We start from the raw sequence: 10,638 nt of genomic DNA, 5'->3' as shown, positions 1-10,638 counted from the left end.
TTTCAGTTACTGGCCCAACGCATTAACCACTAGGCTACCTGCCGCACCAAGGCCAGTGTGTTGGCCAGTAACTCAGGTAAAGCTCATAAAGGCTGCCGATTTCTACAATTTCTGGGATTTTAAACATAACCCTAACCACACTGCTAACCTTATGCCTAAACCTAATGTTAAATTAAGACCAAAAAGCATATTTTAGTTTTCATACATTTGTACAATATAGCCAATTTAAAATTTGTGGCTGTGGTAACTAGTGGACACCCTGATTCTATGCTTTACAGACTGACCAGATTGGATTAGATTCGGGCTAGTGACATTACGGTTTGTTGCTCCTAGTTCACTGTGTTAGTCAGACTCAGTTAGCTACCACCAGAGGTGGAACCAAGTCATTGTTTTACAAGTCACAAGTAAGTCTCAAGTCTTAGCACTCAAGTCCCAAGTCAAGACAGGCAAGTCCGAGTCAAGTCTCAAGTCAAGACCGTCAAGTATCAAGTCAAGTCTCAAGTCCTAAACTTTGAATTTTGAGTCCTAAACAAGTCATAATGTGCTCTTCACCAAGTGTAATACCATTCCATATTTAACAAGAGTAATAGTATATTACATTTACGCAAATCATGAATGCTTTAAAATATATATATATTTATTACTTTCCAAATAAACTTTATATTTCCATGGATATACATGGGTAGCCATGAGAAAGAAACATCAATATGACAACAAAAACAAAATATTGTAGTGCTCTCTCTCTCTCTCCGGATATACTCTAGACACCTAAAACAATCCTGCCATAAAGTTAATCATTTATTTAAAGGTACATCAAAACAACTGATACTGAACTTCAAGTAGGCCTACAATTTGAACACTGGCCTGAATGTCTGAAAAAAAAATACAGATCCCAAAGATGGGAGATAAAACTTGAACATGGAGACTACATGTGTGTGTGTAATGCATAAACAGTAAAAAAAATTATCTTATCTCAGATAAAGACCAAATTCGATAAAAGTCTGTCAGTCATTTGTGCACGATGAGGCCGCAGTAGGATGCCACCATGGCTGAAGACACGCTCCACCGGAGCACTGGAGGCAGGCACTGCCAAGACCCTGATGGCCACTCAGGTCAGTGAAGGAAGAGCCTTCCTGTTCATTGCCCAGAACAAGAGGGCATTCTATCCTTTGCATATGTCAAGGTAGTGACTTAGCTGTAGTGCTGGAGTGGTCCCAACAGCTTTCTTCTGCCTCTTACAGTATGCTGCAAACAGCCCTTCTTCTTGTCCAAGACTACGTTCCTCTCACTCTTCCTCATCAACAAGAGGCACAGCTTGCTCAGTCCCTGTAGCATCTTGCAGAATCAGTTCTGGCAAAACATGTAAAAGCATAGCAGAAACAAAAAGGCCAGTATTAGAGTATTGGTGATGCAGTGGGTTAAACTGAAAAAATATTATTGGATTAAATTATGAGAAAAAGTTACATTAAACTCAATAATATTTACCTTTCACTCTTTGTGCCAACTCCTCCTTGACCTCCTCCTTGACCTCCTCCTTGACCAGCACATGGTGCTCCACCCACATCAGAGAAAATTCCGGATCCAAGGCAGCTGCATTGAGGTGACTGGATCTGAAAAGTGGGCAGTGATTCCATCTTGTGTCCTGGCCATTTTCACATTGATGAAGATTCCAAGAAATCTTTTGTTCAGGGATGCCTGGAGACTTCTGACCAGGCCGCTCAGGAAATGGACTTGAGGCTTCCGCTGCTCCAGGTGGTGATTCAGGGACAGAACCGAGGGAACAACAGAACTGATTGTGACTATCTTCTCCCCCTGTGTCATGCTGTATCTGTTGCTTCTCCAAATGGCTTCAGGATGTCCACCAACTCCTTCAACTTATTCCACTCCCGTACTGTGAACAACAACTCCTTGTGCCCAGCCTTTTGTAGAACATGACTGAGCTTAAGATGATCACATTGGGTAACTGCCTTCACTTGTCTCAGTGTTGAGTTCCATCTTGTGTTGACAGCAGAAGGGATGCCTCTTTCCCCAAATTCAGCCTCAAACACCTCTTTGAATGTTGTGCTTGTATGTAGCAGTGAGCTGATTTTTGATAGCTTTGAAAGAGAAGGAGTCATCACTTTTGTTTCTTTCAAGCCGTCTCCCACCACCAGCTGGAGAGTGTGGGCAAAACACTGCAAGCGCTGTTTTTTGCAATAGCAGCATCCACTGTTTGCTGGTCTTCCAGGGTTAGGTCATTCCAGAGCTCTGGGTCATCAAGGTGATCTTCGTCATGTACTTTATCTTCTTGTTCAATGGGGAAGAACACCGTGAATGCTTTTCTCATGTTGGCAGCATTGTCACTAATGATATAGTCCAATTTATCTTTAATGCTGTACTCACCACATATGGCCTCAAATTGCTCACAGATTCTTTCGGCTGTGTGTGGGCCTTTGAAGTGGTCACAGGCCAAGAGATTGGACTTGAGCCTTATCCTCTCTCCGTCTTTCTCCATACAGTGCACAGTGACACCAAGGAAGCCCCTCATCTTTCGGTCGGACCAAATGTCCACTGTGACTGAAACATGGTCTGTCTTGCTCAACTGAGTTTTCAGTTTTGAACGTCTCTCTGTAGCGAGGTTCTCTATTTTTGATGCCAATGTTCTACGACACACTGGGCTGTACTTACTGTCAACCACTGGCAGAAAGTGTCTATTGTGGAAAACAAGAGTTTTCGTCAGAGGCAAGTTGCAATCGATAACCAGGTCGGACAGTATTGCATTGTTGATAGCTTTCTGCTGTGGATGATTCATGGGTCTCCATGAACTGTGAGATTGGAGACTGTTGTGGTTCACTTGTGACACTTTAGTTCATCTGGTATTGTTCAAATCTGTAAGCATATAAAAAAAATTATTGAGCGGGGCAGTAGCACAATCTTGCCTGGTCTCAATCTTGGGTGCAAAGATCAGGTTCCCGCACTGGCTGACTGTGTGGAGGCTCATTGATTTAACGTTATGTTAGCCTACATGCTATACTAGCAAAGTTATATATAGCTGTCGGCTATATTAGCCACGACTTACCGTTCTTTGTGTAGCTTCAAATGTCGAACAAAGTTGAAAGTTGTTATGCCTCCATCTGTAATTTTCTTCCCACACGTTTTGCAAGTTGCAATCCATTTTTTGTTGACTACAGCGTAGTCTGTATATCCGAAAATAATAATTTGGGGTATCATCTTTCCAATGGTTCAATCTGAATTCACCCGCCGACCTCAAGTCAGGTCGAGGACAAACGAACTCCAAGCACCAATTCCTTTAAAGAAAAATGACACTAGATGTAAACATACACACACGAACAACAATTTACAGATGCACACAAACAACGATTACATCTCCTCTGCCCAGACCGAAATGCTCACACCCCCATCCCTAGCGCCTGCATTCATGTTTTCCACATGGCTTTAAATTGTACCAATTTATGTTTTATGTTATTTAATAAATCATTAGATTTTTCCATTGTGATAATGAGGGCAGATTGATGGATTTCCAAGTTTTTAGTATATGTTTTTTGAAGATGAGTGATGAGAAGAGAATCGTCCAGCCTATTGGGTATCTCACTACCAGTGGCGACTTTAGCATGTAAATCTTGGTGGGATGCATGCCAGCAAAGCCACTACACAACACAACACTAACAAATACATTAATTTCAGTATAACGGTGACAAACGGTGCCCACAAACGGCCTACATAAAGCTGTCCCAACAGCAGTCCCAACATCTTACCACTGCTACACCTGGCTATCAGCGAAGCCTCATCTGGCAGCGAAACAGTTAATTCAACCTAATTTACTGCCTTTTAAAAAAACATAGCTGATATGGCTGACTTGCTTAAACAAATGTGGTTTCAAATGACAATTGAGATGTACAAACTATGGCATAAGGGGACGACGAGCGGATAAAAGGCAATCGTAACTTCGATTAAGACATTATTAATGAGCGAGTTAGGACGGACGTAGTCAATATAACTATTTGTTTAGCACTTTTGAAATGTACAGCGACAGAATTTAGAACATGGGCCGTTCTTACAGTATTCTCCCTGTACACCAAGTCAGAACCGTAGGATAAATAAAAAAGGCATATAAGCAGACAATTAAATCTCTTACAATATTTGATTATGAAATTTCTCTAAAACAGGCTATAGGCTACACGTGCACAAACAAGTCAGAACAGTAGGCTAAATTATGAGGGGAAAATGGTGAGGCACATGGGCTACTAACAGCTAACTACCCAACATACACTTAGCATTACTTTCTTAGCTACAGTATACATATCTCCCTGGCATATTACATAATTTATGCAGCAGCATACAATACATTTACGGACTCACCTTGTTGTGCTGTCCTCACTTGAACAGGAAGGTGGTGCGGCGGTCCTTTGTGGGCAGATTTTGTCATCAACCTTTGTCATCAATATCTGGCATTCTCTGGATTTATGGTGCTTTCAAGACAAGTGGAAATTTGGAAAAAAACAAGGTCGAATCATGACGTTAGTGATCTTCAGGTCGGAGCTCTAGAAAGAGGCCGAGGTCCTGACTTGAAATTCCGTGTTGGATGACCGTTCAAATTGTATTTTCCCAGTTGGTATTTTCTGATTTCCCAGTTGTCTTGAACTCACTGAAGTCTGAGATTTCCTAGTTCTGAGTTTCCAGTTGTTTTGAGAGAGGCAGAAGTCATGCTGGATTGACAGCATGGCCAATGTTGAACGTTTATCCTTTTAAGCTTGGAAAAAAGACCCTCTACCCTACATGAAGGGTCGCCACTGGGAGTTGTCATGGAAATTCTAATTAATGTGGAGAGACTTTGTCATTTCTTCAAACAATCAACCTTTATTTAATAAGAATTGCAATAATGCAGCTGGTCAGCCCTCCACTCTGAGGTGGAAGGCCGAGAGCTCAAATGACACTAGAAATGCAGGAACCTTATATAGTCAGGCTGTCTTATGCAAACATATACAAAACACATGATATTGGTATGTGTATGTGTGTGGAGAAACAGGACTAAACTGGGATAAAAGGTACAGAATTTGGTTGTCTCGTCCTGTAGCAACTGCTGGTTATTCTAATCTTCTAGTGAGGACAAAGGACAATAGGTGTCAGAGCAACATCTTTATCACTGGCAGTATGCGCCTTTTGCTGTCTGCCCAGATGATAGATGGTTTCACACCCACACACACAATCATGAATCTTTCACCCAGCAACAAGCTAATACCAGGACAACATCTTTATCACTGGTGCCCAGGATACAACACTTTGCTCTGTTTTCAGTAGATTAAGAGTAATCAGTTCATTCTCTTCTGACTAACAGGAAACCATTGGTCGCTCTGGTCAGCTCTTGGCTGTGGGCCCAGATCAGACAATGGTAACCTACTTCCCTAGGTAGGTTCCTATACTACACACACAAAACAAGTTAAAACAGGCCTATACTAATGCACACACATTTATCTTATATGATCTAGCTTCTTTAACAATATCAAAATTACTGCCTAAGCAACTAAGCTTAAGGAAAGATCTTCTAGTATCAGTAAGGTTTAACAGAAATTGCCCTGACAGAGTACCTATTTCTTTGTTAACCGCTCAACACAGAATAGACGCTTGTGCGCACTCCCTCAAATCGTTTGGATAAAATATGTTTCTTTAGACCTGTCTAAGATAAATAATGGATTCATTGTGAATGTGTGGGCTATATTACATGGATTTATTAGACTTTTTAAAATGTAGATGTTCCTGCGTCAGTGTCTTGTAGGCTATGTGTAAATCATGTCACATAAAACATTACTTTTCTGTCCTTGGATTTATGGCAGTGTAAGTTGTCATTATATCAATCAATCAATCAATCAATCAAATGTATTTATAAAGCCCTTCTTACATCAGCTGATGTCTCAAAGTGCTGTACAGAAACCCAGCCTAAAACCCCAAATAGCAAGCAATGCAGGTGTAGCAGCACGATGGCTAGGAAAAACTCCCTAGAAAGGACAGAACCTAGGAAAAAATCTAGGGAGGAACCAAGCTATGAGGGGTGGCCAGTTCTCTTCTGGCTGAGCCAGGTGGAGATTATAACATAACATGACCAAGATGTTCAAACATTCATAGATGACCAGCAGGGTCAAATAATAATAATCACAGTGGTTGTAGAGGGTGCAACAGGTCAGCACCTCAGGGATAAATGTCAGTTGGCTTTTCATAGCCGATCATTCAGAGTATTTCTACCGCTCCTGCTGTCTCTAGCATGTGATAACTGCACCAATTAGTATCACTTTGATTGTGTTGGCCAATCTCAGATAGTCAAAAGGATTTAGAACATGGATTTAGTCTTAAAGGGGATTCAGTCTTAAAGAGGACTGTGACACATTCTATTGCTAGCGACAACTAGGTGAAATTAAACAAAATGGTACAAACAGAATGTAAATGAGGCTCAGGTACAAACCCTATTACCTGTGGAGAGTTTAAATTAGGGAATGTCAACTGCTCAGAGAAGACCATCAGACTGGCAACTTGATATGCAAAATGTACACACTTTTGAGGATGAAGAACCTGCTTCAGATATCCATCCTGAAGTAGCCAAGAGTTCATATGACGGAGTGTCAGTTGCGCAGCCCAATCAAATCTCAGAGACCCAAGATATTGGTTAATGAATACTGTGTTGTACCACCAATTCTTTTGAGAAGTGAAACTTGGTCAAAAATACATTTGATTTCACATAATTTTAAAATGTTGTCATAAAGAGCACATGTTCAACTTAATACAAAACACGTTTTCCAATATCAAGAGGTTAAATTTAAAAAATGACTTTAGTAAATGTCTACAATTTCCACCCATCACCCAGGAAGTAGGATCTGGAAGTTTGAAGTGGTGATACAGCGCTTCTGTGTTATACTATTTAAAAACACTTAGCAATACGTTTTATATTTCCAAGACACTTTTATACCTTTAAAACCTTTGTTTTAAATGTTTTCTTTCGGGACCAAGGAGTTAGTGCTGTTCTTAACACATCGTATTCGGCTGGATTTTACTGTCTCCTGGAGCTAACATTAGCAGGCTAGCCCCGGCTAGCTCTGACTAGCTAGGTTACCTAGCTGTCACCAGCAAAGCTTGTCTCACCAGGACCACTGTTTCTGACTTGAGTATAATCACGTCAGACTCCTCTGTTTTGGAGTCAGATCCGGAGATGAACAGTAAAGCCATAAAATGTGAGACCTGTGATATTTATGCTAATTGTAGTGAAAGCGGAATAATTGACTGACATAAACATTTGTGAAAAGTGTAAGCAGCTCCCCAGCTAACACTTCTAGGGAGAGAGAACATTTTTGTAATGTTACCGGTAATGTTCCCCCTGATGTTTGAGTGTCCAGTTTTCCGTTAGTTAGGGGAACATTCTATGTATGTTAGTAAAAACCTCCTGAGGACATACTTAGCATGTTTTGGCGTTAGAGTTAGGAGAACATTCTCTTAATGTCAAACAAAACTTACTCAGAACGTGGTTACCATGTTCTCAGAATAAAGATATTAATGTTCTAGACACGTTCCACGGGACATTGCAAGAATATTCATGTGTCCAGTTTTCTGAGGGTTAGGAGACTATTCCATCAAAGTCACACCAAACATTTGCGGAACATGGTGTTCTATGTTCTATACACATTTCATGGGAACGTTGCAGGAACCGTTCTTTTTTTTGTTACTTTGTTTGAATTGAAGAACACAAAGAAAATACAAATAAAGTAAAAGAACAAAAAAAAGATCTGGCAGGCACTGCACACATCATACTTTCATCAGAATAGTTACAGTGTCATCATCTTTGAATTAGAAAATGTTCAAGTACGAATCATATTTTTCCCAGTATTCCTGGCCTCTCTCCTCATGAATTCTTAATGCAAAGGTGTATTTCTTTAACAATATCTATCCATTGTGTCACAGTCTCTTTGTAGCCATTTCCTAGTGATAGCCTTTTTACTGGCTGCCGGTAGGACCTTCAACAGGTACTTTTCTATTGTGTAAATTATCAGTTATTTCACCCAAATACAAATAAATTAATGTTTGTTCTATGTCAAATCCAATTATTTTTCCAACGATAGATCTTATTTCTCCACAGAAAAATGTTGATTGCGGGGCAGGACCAAATGATATGAGAGTGATCCACCCTTGATAGCCTGCATTCTCTCCAACAAGGGTGTTGGGAGCCATTTTGGTTTGATTTCAGTTTAGGTGTTATGAAGAAACGTATAACATTCTTCCAACAGAATTCTCTCCAAGACCTTGAGATGGTAGAGCTTAGTTGAGTCTCAAATATGTTCAACCATGTTTCATCAGTTATTTCAATGTTAAGTTCCTCCTCCCATTTCTGTTTAATATAGTTTGTAGAATGTTTCTTTGAGGATAGAATACCCAAATTTGAAATAGTTGTTTTGTTACTCCCCAAGATTGAGGTGCTCGAGGGTCAATCACTTATATCTCCCTTAAAAAATAGTTTCAAACTTGTAGGTATCTGTAAAAATATTGTTTATCCAAGCCGTGCTTTTTTACTTAGGTCCTGGAAGTTCTCCAGGTCCCCATTCCTTATAATTGTACAAAATGATCTGATGCCTTTCTGCGTCCACTTTTTAAATCTGCTATCTTGAATTGCAGGGATGAAGCTGGGGTCTTATGCGGGCCAACTCAGCAGTTTGACCTCTCTGTCTAAAGGAATTTGCTTAACTACCCTAAACCATGTGTCACGTTCCTGACCTATTTTATGTTATTTTTGTATATGTTTAGAGGTTCAGGGCGTGAGTTGGTGTGGGCATTATATGTTTTGTGTTTCATTGTTTAGGTCACTTGTAATTAGCCTTATATGGTTCTCAATCAGAGACAGGTGTTTGACGTTTTCCTCTGATTGAGAACCATATATAGGTTGGCTGTTTCACACTGTTTGTTTGTGGGTGATTGTCTTCCGTGTCTGTGTACCACACCACACCACACGGGGCTGTTTTCGGTTTGTTCGTTTTATGTAGTCTATTCCTGTTCGTGAGTTCTTTCGTGTCTGTATGTAAGTTCCATGTTCAGGTTTCGTCTACGTCGTTTGTTATTTTGTTTATTTCAAGTATAGTTCGTGTCAGTGTTCGTCGCTTGTAAATAAATTCATTATGTCATATCACAACGCTGCGCCTTGGTCGAATCACTACTCCTCCTCTTCGTATGAAGAGGAGGAGGAATTCCGTTACAGAATCACCCACCAACAAAAGATCAAGCAGCGGTGTAACGGGAGGAGGGGAACAGCTGGAGGCAGCTCGGAGAGCGGAGGAAACCGGAGAGAGGAACCAGCGTTATGAGGGGACGCGCATGGAAGCCCGAAAAGCCTGTGAGTAAACCCCAAAAATTTCTTGGGGGGGGGGGCTAGAAGGGAGAGTGGCGAAGTCAGGTAGGAGACCTGAGCGAGAGTACGGGCAGACACCGTGTTACGCAGTAGAGCGCACGGTGTCTCCTGTACGTGTTCATAGCCCGGTGCGGGTTATTCCACCTCCCCGCACTGGTAGGGCTAGATTGGGCATTGAGCCAGGTGCCATGAAGCCGGCTCAACGCGTCTGGTCCCCAGTGCGTCTCCTCGGGCCGGCTTACATGGCACCAGCCTTACGCATGGTGTCCCCGGTTCGCCTGCATAACCCAGTGCGGGCTATTCCACCTCGCCGCACTGGCAGGGCTACGGGGACCATTCAACCAGGTAAGGTTGGGCAGGCTCAGTGCTCAAGAGAGCCAGTACGCCTGCATGGTCTGGTATTTCCGGCACCACCTCCCCGCCCCAGCCTAGTACCAACAGTGCCTACACCACGCACCAGGCTTCCAGTGCGTTTCCAGAGCCCTGTTCCTCCTCCACGCACTCTCCCTGTAGTGCGTGTATCCAGTTCGGTGCCTCCAGTTCCGGCACCACGCACTAAGCCACCTGTGCGTCTCCAGAGCCCTGTACACACTGTTCCTTCTCCCCGTACTAGTCCTGATGTGGGTGCCCTCAGCCCGGTACCTCCAGTTCCGGTACCACGCACCAGGCAAAGAGTACGTTTTGAGAGTCCAGTGTGCCCTGTCCCTGCTCCCCGCACTAGCATGAAGGTGCGTGTCCTTAGCCCGGGGCCTCCAGTTCCGGCACCACGCACTAGGTCTACAGTGCGCCTTATCCGGCCAGAGCCATCCGTCTCCCCAGCGCCATCTGAGCCATCCGTCTCCCCAGCGCCATCTGAGCCATCCGTCTCCCCAGCACCATCTGAGCCATCCGTCTCCCCAGCGCCATCTGAGCCATCCGTCTCCCCAGCGCCATCTGAGCCATCCGTCTCCCCAGCGCCATCTGAGCCATCCGTCTCCCCAGCGCCATCTGAGCCATCCGTCTCCCCAGCGCCATCTGAGCCATCCGTCTCCCCAGCGCCATCTGAGCCATCCGTCTCCCCAGCGCCGTTAGAGCCGTCCGTCTCCCCAGCGCCGTTAGAGCCATCCGTCTCCCCAGCGCCGTTAGAGCCGTCCGTCTCCCCAGCGCCGTTAGAGCCGTCCGTCTGCCCCGAGCCGTTAGAGCCGCCCGTCTGTCCCGTGCCGTCAGAGCCGATAGTCAGTCAGGATCTGCCAGAGCCGCCAACCAGACAGGATCTGCCAGAG

At 43.3% G+C, this 10,638-nt stretch overlaps 1 long non-coding RNA gene across 1 annotated transcript; it reads right to left on the bottom strand.

Annotated features, from left to right (window-relative positions):
* Positions 1–658: 658 nt before the first annotated feature.
* LOC139575104 (uncharacterized) lies at positions 659–10,363 on the bottom strand. Its single transcript, XR_011674891.1, has 3 exons — positions 3,059–10,363; positions 1,486–2,868; positions 659–1,350 (listed from the first exon to the last, which is right to left on the bottom strand). It is a non-coding gene; the product is annotated as an uncharacterized lncRNA (long non-coding RNA).
* Between the last annotated feature and the right edge of the window lie 275 nt (positions 10,364–10,638).

The sequence above is a fragment of the Salvelinus alpinus genome, chromosome 5, assembly GCF_045679555.1.
Source record: "Salvelinus alpinus chromosome 5, SLU_Salpinus.1, whole genome shotgun sequence".
NCBI classification, from domain to species: Eukaryota; Metazoa; Chordata; class Actinopteri; order Salmoniformes; family Salmonidae; genus Salvelinus; species Salvelinus alpinus.
This window is presented reverse-complemented; position numbering and strand designations above follow the sequence as displayed.